Source organism: Lonchura striata, chromosome 4 (genome assembly GCF_050655825.1).
Source record: "Lonchura striata isolate lonStrDom1 chromosome 4, ASM5065582v1, whole genome shotgun sequence".
Lineage (NCBI taxonomy): Eukaryota > Metazoa > Chordata > Aves > Passeriformes > Estrildidae > Lonchura > Lonchura striata.
In genome coordinates this window covers 75,495,937-75,521,903 of record NC_140706.1, presented here as the reverse complement: position 1 = coordinate 75,521,903, position 25,967 = coordinate 75,495,937, and the positions used below count along the sequence as shown (strand labels likewise).

General features: G+C 47.7%; 1 protein-coding gene across 1 annotated transcript in view; it reads right to left on the bottom strand.

Moving 5' to 3' along the window:
• Positions 1-25,967, bottom strand: part of LOC144248920 (UBX domain-containing protein 1-like) — a 59,259-nt gene that overhangs the window by 10,201 nt on the left and 23,091 nt on the right. The gene's annotated exons all lie outside the window — the stretch shown is intronic.

The window sequence follows — 25,967 nt, the reverse complement described above, 5'->3', positions numbered from 1 at the left end:
CCTGGCACACAGGGCCTTGACTGCTGCTATCTGCCTGGACCTCCTAAAAATAAAGGCAAAGAACACTGCTGTAACATGGTCACTATTTAGGCTTCCCCTGAAAATGCAAACAATGACTGACCCGATCATGGGAAAACCCTCACCCAGGACTGGGGCTCTCTGCCACTGATCTGAACTGTCTGCATCTGAAAGGAAGTTAGGACTAGTGTCAAATGGCTGCAGGACAACTTAACAGCACCAAACATGTTATGTCAATCTCCTGATACAATCTAGAGCCCAACTACACCCTGCAAATTACAAATTTCAAGTCCCCAGGACTTGTGCTATTACAGGCTATGCAGCAGGGCAGAGCAGCTGTGGGACAAATACGTGCAGACACCCGTGACACAGGACAGGGAGAGAGAGCTTTTGAGGAGAAGAAAGGACCGAGAGACCCAAAGAACACAGAGTGCACCAGAGACAAGTGACAGGACACACACCAGAACTGCTCTGCCCTGAGCACCTCAGCACTGTGATCAAAACAGACACTTTCCCTTTAGCTGGTCTAAGGGGACACTTCTTGCACATCCCTGCCCCCAAAGCTGATTCAAAAGGCCCTCCCAGCACCCCACTTTCACCCCCACTGTGGGCCTGAGCACTCAACTTATCTCTCTGGCATCTGGGGATGAGAATCCATGTCGCGTGCCAATGGAGGCTGCCTCGCCTGCGGGGAATGTCCTATGGTCACCGGGCTGTGGTCCCGTGCTCAGCTACAATCGAGAACACCAAACATCACTGCATGATCTTAGCTGCACAGCAGCCACAACCCAGCAATTCTGCTGCTCACCATTATTCTCCTGAGAACGCCGGGCAAATAATCCACTTTGCTGTGTTGTGCCAAAAACACGCCCAGCCCTTAACAGGGAGAGACCCTGTCAGGCACCGCCTCAGAGAAGAACTGAGCTGTACTGGGGGGACACACCCAGCCAACGTGTACAAGTTAAACAGAATTTTCTCTCAGAACTGGGACTTTCAGCACCCCCCAGGTGCTACTCGACTGCCACAGACACACAGAGGGCTTCGTGAGGCGCTCTGGGGTTGGCCAGTCCTGCTCCAAGCTCTGCTGATGCCTCTGTGGTTTTAACGCTGTCCTCAAGGAGGTGGTAGAACCTCACAGTATTTGCCCCTGGAGCTTAATTTCTGAAGTTTTCTTTGGGAAACACATCCACTTCCTACTTAACAATGCAGTCCCCTCTCCTGCTCTCGGGAAGAGCTGCCCACAGGCATGGGAACCACCTCTCCTCTCCTCTGCCCTTAAAACACTGTGTTACTGAGGCCAACTACTTCCAGACCAAGACTGTCCATGCAGGGACAGTGTCTCTTCTCTTTAGGGTCAGGGAAAAAGGGCAGAAGCACCCACAGAGATTCACTGCCCCTCTTGAGCACAAAGCACCGTGAATCTGCACCTCCTTCTGCTTGCAGGGAAGATAATAAAATATATTTTATTTAATATTATATTATATTTAATATTAATTATAGTTAATATTATAATAAAGATAATATAAAATATAATAGGGAGCCCTACAAACTGACATCAGGAACCTGGACTGGTGAGTTTTCTTTCCCAGGGAAAATGGCCTGTGATTGTGCCCAGAGCTCCTTGGGTCTTAGGGTGAGGCTGACTGGAAATAATCCGAATATTAAAGGATATATTCAGACCCCAGCTGCCCCCCCCCCCAAACTTGTGCTTTTCTGACAGTGCCAAGGGAGCCCTTCAAACTGACGCCAGGAACCTGGGCTGCTGAATTTGCTTTCACCAAGTAGATATCCCTCATTTATTCACAGGGCCCTGCAATGCCCCTGGGTTGTCAGGTCCTAAATTTCCTTTTGCCTCCTCAATGTCAAAACAGGGCAGGATTTCTCCCAGTCCAAATCTCCCATCCCCAAGTACTCAGGGTTTTTTATTTCTTACCAAATACCTGTTGCAAACTGACAGTACAAAGCTTGGGGCTTGATATTTTCTGTGCTGGATTTCACCTCAAGAAATCTGCCACCATAAAACCCTAACCACAACCACCTTGCTTTGCTCACAAATCACAACCTTCAGACCAGCATTATGGCACCTTACCCACTGGCCCTCCACTGGCACCTTCCCAAAGCATTCCAGTACATTCCAGTAGTACTCTGCATTTTCAGTGGGCATTCTGTCAGACCCACATCCTGACACTAAAAATGCACCAAGGAATTCTACAATAGCCATTAGGAAGGCATAACAATTCTCTAAAAGTCACCAGAGAAAGCCTTCAAAATTCCCCTAAATATTCCTAATAGCCCTGCAAAAAAAAAACAAACACTCAAGGAAGCCTGCTCAGCCTCCAAACCCCTTCCTGTTGCTCTCTAGCCCACAGATGTCATCCCTACCTTTTAGCAGCGGGTCCTGTTGTCCTCTGAGGGTTCTGGCGTTGTCCTGGTGCCAGGGTCGCTGCCCTGTCCCACTGGGAGGCTTCCGGTGTGGTCTCGCTGTCAGGCTTGCTGTGCTGTGCTGCTGTTGTTGGGGCTGAAAAGGGAAAAGGCTGCTTAGGGTGAGGTACGGGTGGCGTGAGGGGTGCCGCATCTGTACCCTAACTTGCCTCCTAAGCTGTACCCTGTAGCCCTGATCTCCACTGGACTGTCCAGCCCTCAAGGCCTCACCCTTTACCCCTGACCCCTCCCTCTGCCCCCCAGCCCTCAGGCTCTGGCTGTCACCCTCGAGCCCCCTCTCAGCTGCCCCTCAGCTCCTGTGTGCCACCCTTAATCCCTCTCCTCTGCCCCTCAGCCCCCAGCTTCTCTGTGTCACCCTCCAGCTGCCCCTGCCCCCCTCAGCATCTCTCTGTGTCACCCACTGTCCCCTCCCCTGTTCCCCCCTCAGCTCCCAGCCTCCGTCACCCTCAAGGCCCCACAGTGCCCCTCAAGCTGCCCCTCAGCCTCTATGCCATGAAAAGACCCTAAAACCCCATAAAAATGCCCTAAAAAAACCCCACATCTTCAAAATGCCTTAAAACCCCCACAAAAACATAAAAATAGCCTCAGAACGCCCTTAAAATACAATAAAAATACCCTACTTTAAGACACCCCTAAAAGCCCCCAAAGAAGCTTTTAAAAAAAAAAATCGCTACATATTCCGAAGAGCTCTTAGAACAGCTCCATAATCCTTAAAACACATCGATAAGACCCTACAAACCAGCGCAGCGAGGGAGGCTGGAAGATGCGAAGCCGCGCTCCCGGCCCCGGGCGCAGCGCGGCTCCGGCAGGAAAGCGGCTCCTCCGGCAGGCAGAGGCGGCGCCGCGCCGGCAGACCCCCGCCCGCTGCCCCCGGCCCGGCGGGGCCGGCACCGGGCCCGGGGGGCCCCGGCGGCGCCCGAGCCCCGCGCCCGGAGCGGACGGAGCGGCGGCACCGGCCGGCACCGGCCCCGGCCGCCCTCGGCCCGCGGAGCCGCCTCCAGCCCTCCCCTCACTCACAGACACCGCCCCGCTCGCCGCTCGCTCCCGCCCCTCGCCCCTCCCGCCGCTTCGGCCGGGCTCCGGCTGGGGGGCTGCAGTACGGCCCTGTGCCCACAAGGCGGCAGCACTTGTCCAGAGGGTCCGCGACACGATGGCGGCCCGTGGGGACCTTGACGGAGAGAGGCGTTTTTTCGCCCATGCCTGTCGGCTCCCACCAAAAACCCGCACGCTCGCGGTGCTGCTGACCCCACAGCCCGTGTGCACGGCACCAGAACCGCCGCGGAAAATCCCGTCGGGGGACGCCGGCGGTGCGCGCAATTCAGGCAGTGTAAAAAACAGACACGGGTCCTCGAATTTCAACGTCCTCGTTTTCGCGCCCTCTCGAGAAGGTCAAGCGAGGCCGCGCCACGCCACTCCCAAGATGGCGGCCGCGGGCGGCGGGCTGCAGTACCGCTCTCTGCCCACACGGCGGCAGCACCGCGCCGTCCCCGCCGGCACGGCCTCGGCAGCGAACGCCCCAAAGCGTCCGCGCGGGAAAGAACGGAACAAAAAGCCTGCCTGCGACCCGACAGGAACCGAAAGAAAAAAGCTTTCCTCCTAAACTGCATTTCAACAAGGCTTGGTTTTATATTTTTCAGATTTATACTCACATTCGATTTTGTAATGGATACTGATGGAAAATTGTATTTTTATCATTTCTTAGATTTATTCCTATTCTATTTTATTACATTTTATTTTTTATACATATCTTATTAGATTGCTTACATATTTCTATAGTTAGATTTAGATTTATAAAAGGTTTGTATTGCTTAAAATAAAACCCTGCCTCTATCCAAGTAAAAATCTTTAAAAAAAACCCCTTTATTTAAACTCCATTTAAATGTATCTCTACTTTTCACATTTATATTCAAATTTATATTTTAAATGTAGTTTGATGTATGATGCTATTTATAGTCTATCTCTTCCTAATACTAATTTTTATTTCTATTTTATATTTTTATATATACACCTGTATACATTGATTATATATTTCCACATTTAGAATGATATCAAACTAAAATGTATATTCATATCTTTTCCATTAAAACCCTGCCTCCAACCAAATAAAAACAAAAAAGCCCTTTCTTTAAACGATTTTCGAATATTTTTATATTTTTTTCATCATTGTAGCAACCTTTTAACTTCTACTTTATATTGATGTATTTATAAATATATTTGATACATATATAATAAGGTAGCGAGATAGATAAACTATTTTTTAAATTCTATTTCATACACACTGCTAATACTTATGTTTACTTACCTTTGAATTTTTATATAGATCTTAACGTATTTAGGATATATTTCTATACAAAGATTTCTAATTTTATTTTATTTCCATTTATAATTTTAATAATAAAACCCCTACCTAATACCAAATAGAAAATAAAAATCCCCTTTATTCTAAATTATATTTAAATATTTCTATATTCCTATTTTTGATTTTTACAAGTACTTATCTATTCTATCACAACATATTGAGGTACTATATTTCGATATATAGTATTTATGACATGAAATGCGTTATAATAAGACACATACAGTAAAATACGCATTAGGTACTGTATTGATTCCTATTGTTTTGTAATATTCATATATCCACATGTATTAATTATACATTTCTATATGGATATTTATGTTTATAATCGATATTTATATGCATATAAACATATAAAATACTCCATATCAAACAAGGTTATACCTAATAGTAATGGACGGCATTATTTATATTACACATTTAATTTATATGTTTTCCATTTACATTTAAAATTGAAGTTTTATATTCCCATTGTCATGTTTATGCATGTGTTCTATTTCATTAGAGTTCTAGTTAAAACTTTGCAGTTATAATCTAATTCCTAAAAATAAAATGCCAAAACAAACAGCATCAAATTCCCACCAATACCATCCAAAAAATTCAGAAAGGCTCCACCAGCCAACCAACTACCAGCAAAAAAACCCGCACTACATTCCTTTCACCAGCAGCTCTTATCACGCCACAAAAACGAAACAAACATTTTAAAAAACCCTATAGAAACCCACAGAGCAAATCACAAAAACCACTATAAAGGAAAAAAAAAAAAAAGCCAACTAACTTACCATACTCCAAACCATACAAGAGATCCCCAACGTTTCTAAAAAAAATAATAACCAAAACTCTACCACTACACTAACTCATAAAGAGAACCCAACGCTCTATAAAATTAACTAAAAAAACCCACCAAATAATTACAGATATAAAAATATGGGAACCACGAAGAAACAAAAAAATTCACCCCCCAAATAAAATAAACACCTAAAGAGATCCACCATGGAAATGCCCATGCTCCCAAAAATAAAACCAATAAAAAACAACAACCAAACACATCAAACTACAAAAAAAATATATATATTAACAACAACAAAATAGGTATTCCTAACTCAAGAAACAAAAATTGCCTCAAACCATCAAAACACAAATACCACCTAGAAAGAAACACGTCGCCAAAGGAGAAATGTAACCACAAACAATATCTCCCAAGTTCTCTGCAACAATGAAACATACACGGCAATCAAATAAGCCAAACGAATGAAACCCCTATAGTGTAATAAACAAGAATGCATTCATCAATATTAAAAAAAACCTCACCGATTAACTCCAGGGCACTCCCTCAAGCCCACCAAAACAAACACTACGCACTCGCGCTAATAAAAGCCTCACAAACCGAATTGAAAAACGACCCTCTACTCCATGCTCCGACCCATAAAAATCAGTGTAAACCTTTAGAAACACAACCTTAAAAAACATAAGAACCGATCAAAAATAAATCCAACAACAACACTCAACCCAAAAACAAAAACCGTGCCACGAGCACCCGAAGCAAGAACCGTAACAACCAAGAAGTGCCCGGGGCCCTTCTGCTACAGCGACGCCGATCAAAAGCCACCGATCCCAGGAGCTCCTCAGGAGCGCCTCAAAAGCAGCGCAGCGAGGGAGGCTGGAAGATGCGGAGCCGCGCTCCCGGCCCCGGGCGCAGCGCGGCTCCGGCAGGAAAGCGGCTCCTCCGGCAGGCAGAGGCGGCGCCGCGCCGGCAGACCCCCGCCCGCTGCCCCCGGCCCGGCGGGGCCGGCACCGGGCCCGGGGGGCCCCGGCGGCGCCCGAACCCCGCGCCCGGAGCGGACGGAGCGGCGGCACCGGCCGGCACCGGCCCCGCCCGCGCCGCCTCCCCCGCCCGCCGGCCCGGCCGAAGCTCCGCTCGGCTCCGCACGGCTCGCACCGGCGCGGCTCCGGCGGGCCCGTTGCAGCCCAGCCGCGCCCAGCTCCCCTTCCGCCCCGGCCAGCCCCGGCACTGCCGGCAGGGCTCCGCGCCGGACCCTTCGCTGCCGGGCCGGGGGCAGAAGAAGCGCCCCGAATGCAGCGGCACAGCCCGACCCCCGCCCTGCCAGCGCTGCCACGGCTGCAGCTCCCTTCCTCTGAAGCCCCGACTCTGACGCCACGCTCCGGCGCTCACCTCACCCCAACAAGGGAAAAGAAACGTAGGCTTCCCTTCAATCGCGTCCTCTAGAAGAGAAGAAAAGAAGCGCCTTGCCTCAAACCATGGCAAAAGGGGGCTTTTTACCTCAGTCCAAACCCCTTAAAAGGGGGGACAACAGGACTGCCCCCTCCAATTCAACCTCAGGATGACGAAATTTCAAAGGGAAAGGGGAAAAGTCCCCGTTATAAAAGCGCACCGGCTCACCTGCTCGGCTGCTGCTTCTCGGCACAAAGGTTTGTCCCTCAGCTCCTCCTTTGAGCAATGCTTCACGTGCCCAAGTGTGTATCCAGGGGATTCCCCGGACCCTGTCCGAAGCGCCCACCGTCCTTCCAGGAGACAGCCCCGGGAGCCCCCCAAAAACTCCTCTCCTCCAGCAGCTCCGTGCAAAAGCCAGCAAAGACAAACCCTCGCCCTAAAATAACCTCCCCCCGGCAGGAGCCGCCCCTCCTCCTCATCCTCACAGCTCACACCTGGGGCTGCTCTGAGCCCTCATCATCCTCACAGCTCACACCTGGGGCTGCTCTGAGCCCTCATCATCCTCACATCAGCTCACACCTGCCGCTGTTGCCACCCTCCAACAGCGTCTCTCCATCTCCAGCACACAGCCCACTTCTCACAGACACTGATCCATTGGAAATCTGCTACGGGTGTTGTCTTTTCTTAATCCATCTGGGTACACGATTAAAGCACGTACATGCATTGATGGTCATTGAGAGAAAGCTTTCCCCTGGAGAAAACAGTCCTTTTGCTGGCACACTTTGATACACCTTCGCAAAAAGCAGAATCAGCACCAATTCCTAAGACCCCTGCCGAGGAACTCAGCCCTCCTTGGGACACCCAAAGCAGCAGACCTCGAAAAAGGAGGGGAAAAGTCAAGCTTGGAGGGGAAAAAGAGGATAGAAGTACAGCAGCCTTTAAAAATGCCTGCACGGAGCAATAGTGGGAACCAGTCACATTTCTTCCTTCCTTGCTTTCTGTGATGACATAAATAGGAACTAAGAACACGTTAAACAAAAGGCAGAGCTAGGATTTGACAGGTCTTTATTTTGGCAGGCTGCATGGCAAACGCCTCTTCCAGGACTGCGACACGTTTTGGGGAATAGCTGAGAACGGAGGCAAAAGGTGCAGGGAGCCCTTTCTGTTCCCTTCAGCCCCTTGCTCCGCTGGTTTCAGGGCACTCGCTTGGTTCGTTCCTAGAGAAAAACGCTAGGGCATGATTTTCAAAACTACTGCCCGTCCCCAGTCAGAGTTTCCTACATTCGTGGGTACAAATGAGTGGATAGAGAGAGGGCTTCTTTCCAAATGAGTTTAGCCATAGATTCCTGTTCTTTACCAGTAGCTATAAAAACGAAACACTTGCCAGGTTTTGGTATTCTACACACACCCCTCCCTGGGAATTTTGGGGCAGCTTTGGGTCCCTCTGCGGGACGGCACCCAGCGTGACCCCCTCCCCTCATTCGCCACCCACCCGCTCCTCCACCGCAGTGTGCGTCCCTCTCCTGGGGACCTTGGGGTGCCCCAAATGCCATCAGAGCCCCGAGTCTTCAGCCCCTAACCCTGACCCCCGAAGAAGGCACAGGGCGAATCAAACTGCCCCGGACAGCAGCCCAGCACTCCCTTCCAGCCCTTCCCACACCTCCATCCCCCAGAAAGGGACTCCGCCGCAACAAGAAAGGGGGGCAGCCCCCAGAAGGCTCGAAGCTCCCGCCCCGCCTCGCTGTCGCGGGCCAGGGGCAGAAAGAGGGAGCGGCAGAGGCGGCGGGGACGCGGCACGGCCGGCACGGCACAGAGCGGGGGCCGCTCGCAGCGCGATGCCGGCGGAGCCGCAGGTCCGGCAGCGCCGGGGCGGGGTCCGAGCGGCGCGGGGGATCCGCCGAGAGCTCCGGGCCCGTGCGGGGACTCCCGCAAGGCCCGGGGGGCGCCGGGCTCCGGCCCTCGGGGCTTTATTCTCCGGCGCCCCGAGCCCCGCGGCTGCGGGGGAAAGAAGCGAAGGGGCGACGGGAAGAGAGGAGGGAGAGCGGGACATGGGAAAGGGCGGGGAGGGAGGTCGGGCTGCGGAGGAAAGCGGGCGGGGAAGGGAAAGGCCGGCAGGGCAGCAAGAGGGACGGGGCACAGAGGAGGGACAGAGGGGGAATGGAACGGAGCAGCGGGGCAGGGACAGGACAGGAAGGAGCCGGGTTTGGGGGGGACACGGAAACGGGGGAAAGAGAGGGTACACTCAGGGGAATACGGGCAGGAGGATGGAGCGGGAGAGAGAGGGACAGGAGGGGATCCTCCCGGCTCCGCCCCGGCGCCCCCCCTGCCCGGGCTGCTGCGCTCGGCAGAGCTCGGCTCCGTTCGGCTGCACTCGGCTCCTCGGCCAGCTTCGGCTACTGTCGGCCACGCTCGGCTATTTCCGGCCGCATTCGCCTCCATTCGCCTCTTCGGCAAAGCTCGGCTCGCCTCGGCTGAACTCGGCAAAGCTCGGCTCCGCTCGCCTCCTCGGCCCCTTTCGGCCGCTTTCGCCCACGCTCGCCTAGTCCCGCCCGCACCCGCCTCCATTCGCCCATTCCCACAGCTCGGCTCCCTCCGCCCGGCCCCGGCTCCCTCCGGCTCACACATTTCCTCAGGGCACCTCAGCACAGGGCACACAAACTGCAGCCCCTAAAGGCTTGCGGCTCTTTCAACACACACACTCGTAACTCAGCTCTCGGGACAGAGCTGATGGCTCCTCTAGGACAAGAATAGTTACACGTAAAAGCAATTCCCTCATTTTGCATCTCCTTTTTATTGAACCCCCGCAAAATCCCATCCACATCACAAGGAACGTGCAGCTCCGGTGACGCTATTTGTACAAAGGCCCTGGGGCAGCACACAGCCGGGATTCCACGGAAGAAAGCCCGGTTTGCATTGCAGAGGTTCTCGCTCCGGCACTGCCTGTTTGCAGCTGGGCTCCGCTCCCCTCATGGCCACATCCCCGAACGATGTGCCAGATTTCCCAGAGAGCTCCCAGTAAAACTCAGCTACAGTCACTGAGCAGAAAATCCTTTGGGCTTTAGTTCCACCCCTCACCTGTTCCGAGCGCAGGGAACGCGGGTTTTGGTCCCTCATCGCAGCAGCAGGGATGGATTAGGGTTTTGTTTTGGTTTGGTTTGTGGTTTTTTTGTGTGTGTGGGTTTTTTTTTTTAATTAAAAAAAGGGTAATAAAAACAAACCATGTCTGACATAAATGTCTTGAAGTGCCATTCAAGCTTTTTAAACCCAAGCAAACCGTCCTAATTCCCTAGCCCAGTCTTCTATTCATACTGGCTACTTACACCCCAGTGTAGGAAGCTCTGCAGCCTTCTTCTCCTGTCCTGTATTAGACAGAGGATGGATATGAAGGGCACACGCATGCAGTCTTTTTGGTTCTTCAAAAAGATAAAAATGCCTGTAATAAAAATTACAGAAGTAATATTGTTTCTCAAAGTGTTCCAGAAAAGGGAATTTGGAGCTTTAAGGTCCCACTGAGAGATGTTGAATAAAATCTTCCCCCTGAGTTTGCACCCAGTAATAAAATACTGATTTTTTTTTTTTTGACCAGACAAGGTAGGTCTATAGGAGAACAGCTCAGGAGGCTCTCATGGCTCACGGCGATGAGGATGGAGCAGGGCAGAACGTTAAAGGTGAAGTGTCAGTCCCCTGAATTAATGCCCTGATGGAGCCAATTTTTTTGCTAAGAGACATAACAGATCCTTCCCTTTGTTCCCCAGTTTCCAAGTCACCTGTAATTCGTTACCTGCACCAACCCGCCGCAGCTAAGTGACAAATCCAGCTCCTGTGCTCCAAGCCACGTGTCCCTGACGTGAAGGGAAGTCAGGGATACAGAATCAGCTGTGCAAGAAAGAGAAGACAAAAATCAGAACAGATATTCTTCTATTTCCCCACAGGATCACCAAGCCAAGCTGCTTGCTACCTCTCCAGGACTATGTTTGAAAAGAGTTCCCTAACTCTTTTCTTAGCCTGAAATTCCGGAGTGGCTTTGCCCATGCAAAGCCAACGATCCTACTCACAAGAAGGAACAAACCAGCTTCCTGTTAAATAAAGCACTTGGAAATATGAGCTGCCAGATGCTCTCACTGACCAGCAAAAGGGATCAGCATCCAGGCCCACGTGGAGCTGGGTTTTTAAATATCACAAATAAACTTAACAAAAAATTATTCCTGACTCAAACCCACAATGCCTCAAACCATCAAAACAAAAATAGTTCTGGAATGACAGCTACACCTCTGCAGACCACAGCACAAAAATAACACTAAAGAATTTCTGACACCTTCCTTTTGAAGATGCTCTTACAGCATATTATCATAGTAAAGGGGCATTCCCTACATCTCTAACCAGAACTAGAGCTAGAGCTATCAGTTACTTTCACATACTCGCATGTCTGTATGGTGGCCTTAGGAGAAGCTGGCAACATCTCTTCTGGTACCACACCTTGGAGGCTCAGATTGCGTCAAAAGCACCACTGAAACCAGCGTGCCAGGAGCTAACTGAATAATGAAAGTCATTTTCTCCATTTCTGTGACAGAAAAGCCCTCCATTTGGACAGCATTATTTGCAGCCAATTATTCTGCTACTTCCAGCAGTGCTCCAGGGAGCTGTATCACTTCTCCGCAGAGCTCAGGAGCTGTTCATTAGGTTGATCTCCTATAGTCTCCAGTTCTTCCTTTTGCTTGCACAATGTGCACCCTGCAGTGCCATATGACAGGAGCTTTGAGTGCTGTCTGTTGCTCTGTATTACCCTCATAGGACTGAGGAACCCGTCCCAGCCAGGGAAAGAACAGCTTTTGATTCTTGGATTAGGACACAAAATGCCACAGTTTATCCTAACAGTGGGAGGAATAAAGAGGAATACCTGGCATACACAGAATTCCACCTTAGGGCAAAGCCCAAGTGACACTGCCCTACAGCAGGATTTGAAAAATTCAGGGTCCATCTCTTAATAAATACATTTTGGCAAGAACCTGCACGATTCTCTTTGACATGTATTTCTCCTTTGTAATGACTCAGTGCTTGGTCTCTAGGACTTCCATATCCCTGACACACTTGCACTCGGATTACTAGCAGGAGGATCACAAACTTAGGTAGTCTCATATCTGTGCAGCATTTAAAGTCAAGGAACACTGGGCTTGGTCAGCAAGACGTCCAGTTTTACAATTTTCCATCACAGCTGCCTACACCTTTTAACATAAACTCGAAAAAGAGACAAAATTCCACCCTACCACTGTTGCAATAGGGAACTGAACTCTGATTTCAGACATTTTCCTCCTGCTTGAGCAGGGACATTGTACAAGATGACTCCACTGGTGGGTCCCTTTCAACCTTAATGATTTTGTGATTTTCAGGGTCTTCAGAGCAAGCCTGCTGAGTTTATAATGTTTTATTTAATTAAAAAAGCTGGAAGTGCAGCTCGAACCCTGAAAGTCAAAATGTGTTTATTCTTTACTTATTACCCTCCAAAGTAGAGCTGCAGCTCAGCAGGCAGAGAGGGACTTCTGTGGACACTGCATTTGTCACCTGTGACTAATTTAATTCAGCAAGCTCTAAACCACAGGTCAGCCTGTTCCATTACAGCATCATCAGGGCAACTTACAAGAACTGAAGCCAACTGAGAGCCCCTTCATCCCAAAGAGGACAAATATAAGCCTTTTACTTCAGCTCAGCAGAACTCTTAGTTCATCCTAACAAGAGGTAATGCATCCCAGCAGGTGTCAGTGAACCCAACCTCTTTAAATACTCATTTAACCCTACCTCAGCTGGTAATCAAAGTCGTGGGGGTGAGGCTAGGCTGAATTTCTCTTTTCTGTCCTTCTCCAGAGTAGTCCTAGTGAAGTGGCCTTGAACTCTGTTTTCTGCAGAGCCTAAGTGCTGCTCATGAAAGCCTCTAGGAGATTTTTCTCCTGCTGCTGCTAGAGCTGTGACTTTGAAGAACTCACTCCTAAGAGCTGGAAATGTAAAAGCCAATTGGATGTGCTGGGCTGCAGTGCCCCAGCGCCCCAGGACAGGCAGTGCCCCTCACCGTGCCTGTGAGAAGGTGAAGCCAACCCACGCCAGGTGCCTGTGCTGGACAAGTGGGAACACTGAAGCCAAGGCTGCTTCCTTCTTGAGGCTTTCTGAGGTGGCTGCTAGGAGAATTTCTCTTAGGCAGTCACTCTCTCGAACCCAGTCTCTCAATAACCTTCTGACACAAATAGAGGAGGATTTTTGTTCGCTATCTCCATGTGTGCAAGGTAGGAAAAGTTAATTAATTGCCAGCATACCAGAGGATTCCGCCAGAGGAATCCTCTATACCAAGGCCTTCCATCAGAGCAGAAGGCACTAACCACGCAAAACCTCCAGCGGGAAGGATCCTAGCAGTCCTCTTCTTTCCTCCTTTGCAAGAAACTGTGCTTAAACATTCCCCAGTAATTAAATATGCTTATGACTCTTAAAACATTTAAAGTTCCTTGAGGGAAGAAGGTGTGTGGAGGCACTATATGATCCACTGTGTTTCTTACGTTTGGGGTTATGTTATATATTCTTACGTAATGGTTTGAAACTTATCTTTATCCCTGCACCGTGTCCTTAGAACAAGGCTGTGAACACTCTTTTTCTCCAAATACAAGAATAATTGAGGAAACAGAACAGTGTTTGTCAGAAATAATGAGGGCAGAGACTGAGGGTGCCAGCATGCTGACTTGTACCACCTTAGGACACTTTTGGAAGTCATCACTCCTGTAATATACTGGATCCAATTTCAGCAAGAGCTCCACTCTCTCCTGTGGTTTCCACAGGGCCAAAAAAGGCAAGAGCTCCTTGAGACTGAGGGCTCCTCATGCCCTCCAGCAAGGAGAGGGTGGGCAAAGACCCATCGGTAGGAAACAGATGATCCTCAGACTGAGCAAGTTGCTAACATCCTCTTGAATGTGCTGTGGAATTGTGCAGGCATTGCCATGGCCAGGGAGAGAGCAAATGGATGCTCTGATAATCTGCAACCTAAATTTAGCTGCAATTCCAGAGGGACAGTCTGATAGCCTGTTCCTAAGACATTTCATTTCCTGGACCTCAAAGATCCCCTCAGCCACTGCAGCTGCATTCTCTGAGGGTATATCGTGCGTTTCAGGCAGTTGGTGTCGGGTCCCTCCTCACTGATTCTGCCCCACATCTTGTGTTCCCAGGCTGAGGTGGGAGACTTGAGTGTAGAAGCAATTATTTATCTCTGCCTAAGAGAGACTTCTGAGTATGATCTAGCTTAAATGCCTGCTTGTAGGGCAGGCTGCACAGCTGAACTTGCCAAACACGGAGAAGCTAAACAGGCACCAAACCCTTGGCTTATTTCTGGGGGAGGCCCTCAGATGGCTTCTGAGCTTCTCCAATCTACGCTCTACAGGGAGTCTGCACATCTCTCCAGCAATTGAAATCTTGAGCAGGGAAGCAGGCTGGTAGCAAAAGACTGAGCTAACACATAGCGAGGCCAAAGGAAACCGAGTGTCAGAAGCACAGCTTTGAGTCCAGAAACACAATCAAAGCCCGGGGAAGAGTGTGGCAAATGCTGGGGTCAGCAGTGCAAGTACAGGGCAAGGCTGGACGGTCCCTGAGCAAAGCACCGGGCACTGCCCAGACCAAACCAAAGACCAGAGTCTAAGCAGGAATACAGGGAGATTTCCAGGAGCTCTGCTGGGCTGGGATAGGCTCCCATGGTAAGCTGAGAGGATGGAGACTCGGCCCCCAAGCTACAGCCACTGGGACAACTCTCCATCACGGGGCCAGGGAACTGTGCAGGGCACAGACTCACCTCATCCCCAGCACTGCTGTCCCCGGAGAGCCCGCTGGCTCTCTGCTCCTGAGAAACACTCTCTTCTCGCAAAAATCCAACTCCCTCACCACCTGCATCTGCTTCTTCTTCAGTATTGCCCGCAACCTTCATTTCTGCTCTCTCAAAGCACTGTTCATCTCCACCTCTTTTTCATCACAACACCTTTCAGTTGACACCTTTGAAGTGAAGAGGCCACTGAATTCTACCATTACAGAGTAAAACCACTCAGTATTGACACAGCCAGCTATTAGTTTTAATCCTCAGTTCTGCATTCCAAGGGATACTTTTGAAAACACACTGAAAACTCATAAAAATACGTGGCATTCACTGGAGCCAGGGCTCACTTCTGCACTGTGCCTTGGCACAAACACGCTCCATCACCTGTGACATCTCTCCTGCATTGACCATTGTTCAAAGCTTTCCTGCAGGGGCCTGACGGAGCAACAGGAGCTTGCTGAGCTTCTGTCAGGGCAGGAGCATAACAGGGTGCAGATCCTGTCCTGACCCCACCAAAGAGGGGTTTTTCCTGCATTCCTTCCTGCTGTGACACTCAATGACAAACATCCTCTGGGCCTCTATGTTATCAAATACAAGGACATGCCAACGTTTAGCAAGGACAATTTCAGCTTTCCCAATCTAAACTTTCCATATGATGCAATGACACTGTCACTTATTTACTGAGAACCCCAGCCCACGTAGCCTAGAGAAGTGTCTGTTGGCTCAGAGCAAGCTTTAGGAGCCTGGAAGAAGCTTGTTTTGGTTTAGATGCCAGGCCCAAGACTGCATTTGAACTCCTGTCTCCCCACCAGAGGTTTCTAACCCATCCCCCGTGTCACACGTGCAACACCAAATTCAGCAGAAAAGCACTTCTGGGAGCAGCTTAGGAATGGAGGAAAGTATAGTTATTATAAATGTTTCATGTATCTGTATGTAAAGATAGATAAATAGATAGCTAAATATGTACAGACATCTGTACACCCACCTACACCGGTATCTATATGAAGTCCTTTTTAGACCCTTCCCCAAATTTCTAAGTGATTGGTGCTTATAGAGGCAAACAAAATGAACTTTTAAGTTAAGCCAACTTGGGTGGCTATTTGTGTCACAACAGTCTCTGAAAAAATGATGACAGCACTTAAAAGTCACCAATAGTAATAATAATAATAATAACAACAGTAATAAAGTATTTTGCTGCTATTTTGGCAGCTTATGCTGCTTCTTGTACTTACTGCTCAATGCCTTGCTATTTCAGTAATTCACTGTGAAGCAATAAAGCAAAAGCCTTAAGGCTGGCTGCTTAGCTTACAAGAAGCTCTGTTACAATTTGGAGAAAAAATAAAACTTGGAGCATTATCAGTAAAACAGAGATTCTACCCATACCCATTAAAAATGCAGTATTTGCTCTGCAGACCTGCAAAAACTTACTTTAAAAGGTTAACTGCGACCTTTCACAAACCCAGGCTCATTTTAGCAGAAGAGTTTCCTGCTTCTCTGTGACTGTGAGATGTATCTATTAAGTTCCTTTCAAAGGCCTTGCCTGACCTATTCATATTGCAATTGAGAGCCAAAATAGCTCAATATCAAATATCTGCAAGCACCTTAGTACTTTTGGAAGAGTGGAACTGCTCGATCAAATCCTCACGCTGACCACACTGTTTCAAAATGCAACAATTAATTATGTCATTATGTCTCCATTTGGAAAGGATTATAATGTAAAATTAAGACAAGAGCCTGCCCTACTCTGAAGGCATGGGGACAATGGGGATTTGAGTCCCCAGTATGTAACTACTGTTGCAAATGGAAGACATCTATCAAGAACAGAGACGTGCGTTTCTGCACGAGATACAGTGCCCAAGTCCCAGACTTCATTAACCTTAATTAAATGGTCTTGAAACCAAAATTTTTCCGTAGCAGTTTGACTGCATTAAAAGGTCCCTCTCTGTAAATGGTTTTGATACGTAAACATGCAAGCACTCCCAGAAGGGCCACATCCTTAAGGACTGCTACTATATATTTACTTTATGAAGACACTGCCCCATCTGCTGGGTCAGCCACGCACACGGCCCCACTGCTACGCTTGAGTGTGGCACTGGAATAAAACTTTTCTTGTGTTTAGGAACAAAACCCCGTCAGTCAAATGCACAATCATTCCAGCAGCAAGTAGGGATGCACCAAACTGCTCGGGTTTCCATCCCTGTTTATTCTGGAAACTGACCACAAACTCCTACGGAGATTTTGAAGGGCACAAGGGCTTCTTGTGAAAGCACAAAGGAAAGAATAAATGACTAAACAGGTATGTTCAGAAGAATCGGTGGGAGGTTTGTACCTAAGCACATAAGGCCACAGCCTCCTTTTTCAACATGTACAATCGTAGAATCAGAGAATGGTTTGGGTTGGAAGGGACCCCAAAGCTTTTCTCATCCCATCCCCTGCAGGGACACCTTCCACTAGAGCAGGTTGTTCCAAACCCCATCCAACCTGGCCTTGGACAATTCCACGGGTGGGGCTGCCTCAGCTTCTCTGGGCAACCTCTGCTAGGGCCTCGCCACCGTAACAGGGACGAATTTCTTCTGTATATAGGATTTCTTTAAGCTTTAAAGTCCTAAAGCAGAGGCCACCTCAGGCAGGCATTCACGGATGTAAAGGGTCCTTCTCAAAGGTAACTGTAAAACATGTTCAATGTTCATAAACCTTTCATATGCTGCCCACCAATTACGGAGTGCTTTGAAGAATTTTTAATGAACGTAAATTTTAACCAAAAATACTGCAAAGCCATTATTAATACTGTACGTAGGCACAGGGTACCAGACTTGTAAAGCTGCCAGAAACCTAAACTCTTCTGATAAGATTTGCCACATTTTTTTCTTTAAATAAATACATTTTAAAAAAATCATCAAATGTCCCTGCTTTATTTCACCACGGCAACGAAATAAGCACAGTCTCAAGTCTGTGCTTCTGTTCCCTATTACATTAATTTCTCCCACCCTGTTTCTCCCTCAAAGCAGTGAACGTGCAGGCAAGTAATCCTGCCATTGCTCCAACTCCATGGAGGATACAAACCTGCCTGCAGCCTCTGCCCCTCTGCTACTAGGCAGTCACTGCTGCGCCCAGGCTCTTTATTCAGCGTTGTAACAGAAACACTTTCATTTTTTTCTCTTAAAAAGACACCTAACATTTCACCAGATGATATCAGCACTTCCAAGTGCCTGTAAACCAGACTCCCCAAGCCCAGCCCATTAGCAGCTGCTCTGTGAGTGGCAAAGGAATCCAGAAATTAATCGCCTACCTTACACCGCTTCTCACCTGGTCTTGGCTACTTCCTTTCCTCAGGCTCTGGCAAGAAACCCAGACATGAAGCAATTCCCCAACCACAATGACAGCCATGAAATGCTATTTAGGCTGCTGACAGTTCGGCCCGTATCATTGGGCAGTCTGACTGAATTAGGATAGAGAATTTTAGGCACACATTAAAAAGTATCTCTAGTGTCTAAAGGTACTCTAAAAGCTGGATGCAATGGAGGAACTACTTCCTGAAACTTGTGGATGTGCTAAATCAATGACTGGTCACTGATTAAAGGCTGGAGCACTCACCTTGAGCATTAACACCTCAGCTGATCAGCATGTGCACATGAGTACGTATCGGTGCAAAGGATTGTCTTCTGCTTCAACCGACAAACTGCTGGATAGCTTTTAAAGGAAAAAAAAAAAAAAAAACCCAAAATAAATAAAATCTGTATTCCTCCAGACCCAGGGGAACAAACAAACCAGATCTTCCGGACCCAAGCCCCAAGCCCTGCCAGTAACAGACACAGCACTAAGGGATGCACAGCACGGCTGGGTGCTTAGGTTACCAACTTCTGAACTCAGGAAAGAAAGGAGGAAAAGGCAAACTTCTGGATTATTTAACAAATTAACTTCAGCTACGATCACTCTTGGTAACTTAATGGAACAGAGGAGCAAAGTCCTCTGCCCAGAGACAAGAAGTGACTGTGTATGGCTCAGCTCACGGCCACATAACACACTCTGACCTCAGTCTGCTGGAGCATCCTCCATATGGGGACAGCAGGGGCAACCTGGATGGCTGGACTCACCCTTGACTACCAGCAAAATGCTGAAACAGTCCTGACCTGGTGCTGTGAGAAAGGAAACACTGCCAGGAAGCATTGACAGGATCAGTTCTGAAAGCAAAGCGAGGTCCTGGCCTCATGCATTGCCCTGTTTTAACCACACAGGCAAACAGCTAAGAAATGTAACTATTTTCTGCTTAAAAGCCGCAAATTCCTTGGAGAAAAGGAAAACTCAATCTGACAAAAAGAAACACTCAGGCAATGGTGATAATCTGGCACATACTGGATAACAAACATTGCCCAAAAGCTGCCAGAGAAAACGGAAATTAAAAGTCACAAGGCAGATGCAGAATAATATCTGTTGTGAAAATACATTATTCAGCCAACACTGGTGGCGGAGACTTTTGGTGCAGTGCAATCTGCACACCCTGGTGACCACATGTGCAGCAAGATGTGCTGCTTGGCATAGCCAAAGAGAGAGCAGCAGCCTTGCTTGGGAGGCATTTGGGAACCAGTGCCCTTACAGGTCAGAACTACTTGTTATGCCACTCTCACTGCATCGCAGCCTTCTGGAACCTGAGTAACACAGACCAGCCCTGCCACGGGGCATGCAAGAAATCATATGGGGACAAGCTGCAGACAAATGGGCTACTAGTCCTTGCCACATGCATCACCAATGGCACAGCATATGCTCCCGGTTACACTGTGGGTCACATTCTGGATGGAGATCTGCAGTCCTCCATCAGCCTTAGAAGAGACAGATGCACATGCTGTACAGCCAATCATCAACTATTGCCCAATTCCATCTTTACTGCACAAGGGCTTTAGCAGACCTGCATTAACTTCATACTGCCTGGACGTCTGCTCTCATGTGTTCAGAGGAGAAACAAGAGAAATGTCTCACTGCTTGTTCCAAGGCTTTCTTCTCTTCACCTAAACAAGGCTGATGAGTGATACAGAAGGAATGAGGGAAGTATTTTTTTCTTGGAGCCCAGCAATCAACCGACAAGACAACAAGGAAGCCTCTAGGGGACTTCTGACCACTCAGGTCATTGATATATTATTATTTTAACAGTCATAAAATCACTTTTGTGATATTTCTCTCCTTGTTTCTTGCCATTCCCTGTTTGTCCATCCAGATACATCTACTCTCATGTATCAGGCTGCACAATCTGTAGTGCAGAGACCATGCCTTCACTGTGTTTATGCAGTGCTCATGCAAGAAGACTCTTGTCTAGCAATGAAGGAGGCTTAGGGATATCTGGTGTCCAGTAGCACAAGCAGCTGACAGTTCTGAGTTCTTCCTCAAGCAAAATTTCATCTGTTTTATGCAATAGCCACTCCAAGTACAACCGCATTTTGCAAAGCACTTTTCTGACAGATTTCAGCCAGGCTAAATGATGGCTCTTCCTCTTGTCAGAGGAAGTACCCTTGCTTTTTGCTTTGACTGTGGATCAGAAAAGCATCAAAGCACAAGGCTCTGCCTAATGACTTCAAACCAGAGGCCTCTGGAGCCACTCTCAAGAGCACGTTCCCTCTCTGGGTACCTGCCACAGCTTCCACCCTCTTCTTGGTGGATGGCCATTCTCAGCCAAAGCACAGCCATGGCCAGCCACTTTGGGATCATGCCAAAGCCACAACTGGGGGCACTGGGCAGAGCTGCCCACATAGCTGGCACAATCTGGCACATCACCGTACCCGTGTGCTACACAAGTTTTGCTGCCACTGCCGTGTAGCTCACTGGTAACAGAAGATTCACAACAGATAATGGTTTAAATCAAATAATGTGATCCGAGCCCTGCTCTACTAACACCATTATCTCTTTACCTTTCCATTGCTTGCAATAATCAGGTAGCGGCAAGTTAATGAATTTCACAGCACGCGTCACATAGCACCTTGTTACATAGCTGTTTCTTCTGCATCTGCAACAAAATGAAGGGTAAGACTGTGAAATTACTGACAGAAGGCAAGTAACAGTGTCTACTGACCACGGGAGAAAAGATGCCTCCAAGAGACTCATTCCATCATTCCCCTCTCTTTGGCAAATTACAAGAAATTAGCCCTTTTTATTTCTGGAAGAAATACACCACAGAGCAGTTGTGCCACCAGTGCACTGTCACCACGCTGCACCCGTGGGCAGCTGATTCTGCACTGGAAACCAGAGAGCAGGAGAGCAGAAGCCTGGGGATGGGGGCTTGGTGGTACGCCAGAGAAGGCAGCTCCATACCTTTCACAATTCTTTCCCTTCTCAGTGCACCTGCGGCAGAGAAGGCCAAAGCTAAGACATTTTATATACATTTTTTTGATCACCCTGTTAGCTTAAGCGGAAACTTAAGTCTTCCCAGAACAATAAAATTATATAGCATGCAGAGAGAAACGGGCAAGCACCAGAAGCCCAGGGATCACTCCCAAGGGAAAACTAAATTCAGTTAGGGATGAAAAGAGCCAGAAAGTAACATGAGGGAAGGTAACAGGACCTCGCAGCCAGCAAGAGGATGGGAGAAGAAGCTGTGCTATCAGCAAGTACCAGTGCTGCAAATGCAGGGAGCGCCATGCAGCCCCGTCTCTGCCAGGAAAGGCTCATGGAACAGAAGAATGAGCACACGGGCTGCCTCTCAATCTCCTGGCAGGAAGCTTCTCTACTCCCCTTGTGCCTGGACACAAAGCTTTGGGCAGTAAAGAAGGGAGAGGCACGGTGGCACCCGTTCAGGGACGAGCCAAGCTACGGCACACCCTGCCCTGGTTCAGTGCTGGGAACCGACGGTGATCTGGCTACAAAAACCACAGGAAAGATCGTGTTTGACCCCGTGCAGCTTTTCTCTTAGAAATCACTTTAGACACTCTTCTTGTGACTAGCGCTCAGCGAATCCTACCAGGACACAATGGGACGTGCTGCAGCAGCAACCCTGACCATGGCATGGCTGTCCCTGCTACCTGCACGGACACAGCTCGGCCACAGAGAGAAAATCCTTTGTGCCAGGAATGTTTACCAGTGCCAGGTGCTGGTAAGCACTGCTCAGGGTGCTGCTGGCACCTGGGATGGCTCAAAGCTCCATGGTTTGTGGCAACAGCCAAAAAGCACGTGCCACCTCCTGAGGACCTCCACCTGCAGTATCCTGGGCTATTCAAAACCCACTATTCCCTTGTGCCTTTGTCTACCTGGAGTCATTCAGGGAAATGAAAATACACTAACTGAATTAAGAAATCTGTTAAGAGACATTTGTCTTAGGCCTCTGATGGAGAATTGAAGCACCATCAATTGCCTTCCTTCCTGCTCCTTTAATTTGCAGAATGAGTGTCCATACAGACTTCTAATGAGGTTTAGTTCTTCTTCCTGAAAAGGTAGCTTAGTTTAACTTTCTTCTATTCCTCCTCTAGACAACTTATGAATTACAGTATTAAAGCACCCTGACTCAAAGGATTCTTGCACTGTGGGAACACTTCCTGCTCAGAGTTTTTCAACAGTTAAAATCTCTGTGCTATCTTTTATGCCAGATTTAGTCAACTAGCCCAAATGGGTCCACAAAAGACATCTGTATGGATGAATGCAATTAAAATCTTCTCCTTCTCCTACTTTCACTCCATTGCTGGAAATGACACAAAACATAAGAAAAAACCCAGTACCTGTTCCATTTTCAGACTGAAGCAACAGCATATTCCTGGCTGCTAATGCAGCAGGGGCAACAGCACTGCAGGGAACTGTTTGGATAATCACATCTTCATTTAAAGAGAACCCAACTTCTTGATCTAAGCCATCACTGCCCTCCATCAGAACAGCCAGCATATCCACGAAATCTAATAAGTGAAGGGAAAAACGTAAGCAGAGGATCCAGACTAACTGGGAAAACAACAGAGGTAGAATGCAACATTCCAGGAACACAAGGTATCTTTCTAGATTCCCCCCCCAAAAAAACCCAAAACAAAACAAAACCGAAGATAAAACCAACCAACCAAACAACAACAAAAAAACACCAACAAAAAAAAAAAAACCTTAAATTAGTAACAACAAGATAAATGTTTCTACCTCAATAAACCCATAACACCTCGAACCATTCCAGGGAGGGCGGCAGGAGGGGCGGGCAGAGCCAGGGCCCCGCTCCGCCGCCCCGGCGGCATTTTCCGGCACGCGGCCGCTCCCGGCGTCTGGAGAGGGGCGCGGGGCCGGGAAAGGCGGCGCAGCCCTGCTCCGATGCCGCTCGGCCGCGGCCCGGGAGCGCTGCGACCGCGCCTCCGCCGCCCGCCGGCACCGGCCCCGGCCGCCCTCGGCCCGCGGAGCCGCCTCCAGCCCTCCCCTCACTCACAGACACCGCCCCGCTCGCCGCTCGCTCCCGCCCCTCGCCCCTCCCGCCGCTTCGGCCGGGCTCCGGCTGGGGGGCTGCAGTACGGCCCTGTGCCCACAAGGCGGCAGCACTTGTCCAGGGGGTCCGCGACACGATGGCGGCCCGTGGGGACCTTGACGGAGAGAGGCGTTTTTCGCCCATGCCTGTCGGCTCCCGCCAAAAACCCGCACGCTCGCGGTGCTGCTGACCCCACAGCCCGTGTGCACGGCACCAGAACCGCCGCGGAAAATCCCGTCGGGGGGCGCCGGCGTTGCGCGCAATTCAGGCAGTGTAAAAAACAGACACGGGTCCTCGAATTTCAACGTCCTCGTTTTCGCGCCCTCTCGAGAAGGTCAAGCGAGGCCGCGCCACGCCACTCCCAAGATGGCGGCCGCGGGCTGCAGTACCGCTCTCTGCCCACACGGCGGCAGCACCGCGCCGTCCCCGCCGGCACGGCCTCGGCAGCGAACGCCCCAAAGCGTCCGCGCGGGAAAGAACGGAACAAAAAGCCTGCCTGCGACCCGACAGGAACCGAAAGAAAAAAGCTTTCCTCTTAAACTGCATTGCAACAAGGCTTGGTTTTATATTTTTCAGATTTATACTCACAGTCGGATTGGTAATGGATATTGACGTATAATCGTATTTTTTAAATTTCTTAACATTTATTCCTATTCTAATTTTTATTTCACTTTTATGTTTTTATATATACACCTGTAGACATTGATTATATATTTCCATATTTAGAATGATATCAAACTAAAATGTATATTCATATCTTTTCCATTAAAGCCCTGCCTCCAACCAAATAAAAACAAAAAAAGCCCTTTCTTTAAACGATTTTCGAATATTTTTATATTTTTTTCATCATTATAGTCACATTTGAACTTCTACTTTATATAGACGTATTTATAAATATATTTTATATATATATAATAAGGTAGCGAGATAGATAAATTATTTTTTAAATTCTATTTCGTACACACTGCTAATACTTATATTTACTTACCTTTGAATTTTCATATAGATCTTAAAGTATTTAGGATATATTTCTATACAAAGACTTCTAATTTTATTTTATTTCTAGTCATAATTTTAATAATAAAACCCCTACCTACTACCAAATCGAAAATAAAAATCCCCTTTATTCTAAATTATATTTAAATATTTCTATACTTCTATTTTTGATTTTTACAAGTACTCATCTATTCTATCACAACATATTGAGGTACTATATTTCGATATACAGTATTTATGACATGAAATGCGTTATAATAAGACACATAGAGTAAAATACGCATTAGGTACTGTATTGATTCCTATTGTTTTGTAATATTCATATATCCACATGTATTAATTATACATTTCTGTATGGACATTTATGTTTATAATCGATATTTATATGCATATAAACATATAAAATACTCCATATCAAACAAGGTTATACCTAATTGTAATGGACAGCATTATTTATGTTACATGTTTAATGTATATGTTTTCCATTTACATTTAAAATTGAAGTTTCATATTCCCATTATCATGTTTATGCATGTGTTCTATTTCATTAGAGTTATAGTTAAAACACTGCAGTTATAATCGAATTCCTAAAAATAAAATGCCAAAACAAACAGCATCAAATTCCCACCAATACCGTCCAAAAAATTCAGAAAGGCTCCACCAGCCAACCAACTACCAGCAAAAAAAAACCCGCACTACACTCCTTTCACTAGCAGCTCTTATCACGTCACAAAAACGAAACAAACATTTTAAAAACCCTATAGACACCCACACAGCAAATCACAAAAACCACTCTAAAGGAAAAAAAAAAAAGCCAACTAACTTACCATACTCCAAACCATACAAGAGACTCCCAACGATTCTAAAAAAAATAATAACCAAAACTCTACCACTACGTTAACTCATAAAGAGAACCCAACGCTCTATAAAATTAACTAAAAAAACCCACCAAATAATTACAGATATAAAAATATGGGAACCACGAAGAAACAAAAAATTCACCCCCCAAATAAAATAAACACCTAAAGAGATCCACCATGGAAATGCCCATGCTCCCAAAAATAAAACCAATAAAAACAACAACCAAACACATCAAACAACAACAAAAAAAAATTAAATTAACAACAACAAAATAAGTATTCCTAACTCAAGAAACAAAAATTGCCTCAAACCATCAAAACACAAATACCACCTAGAAAGAAACACGTCGCCAAAAGAGATATGTAACCACAAACAATATCTCCCAAGTTCTCTGCAACAATGAAACATACACGGCAATCAAATAAGCCAAACGAATGAAACCCCTATAGTGTAATAAACAAGAATGCATTCATCAATATTAAAAAAAACCTCACCGATTAACTCCAGGGCACTCCCTCAAGCCCAGCAAAACAAATACTACGCCCTCGCGCTAATAAAAGCCTCCACAACCGAATTGAAAAACGACCCTCTACTCCATGCTCCGACCCATAAAAACCAGTGTAAACCTTTAGAAACGCATCCTTAAAAAACCTAAGAACCGATCAAAAATAAATCCAACAACAACACTCAACCCAAAAACAAAAACCTTGCCATGAGCAGCCGAAGCAAGAACGGTAACAACCAAGAAGTGCCCGAGGCCCTTCTGCTACAGCGACGCCGATCAAAAGCCACCGATCCCAGGAGCTCCTCAGGAGCGCCTCAAAACCAGCGCAGCGAGGGAGGCTGGAAGATGCGGAGCCGCGCTCCCGGCCCCGGGCGC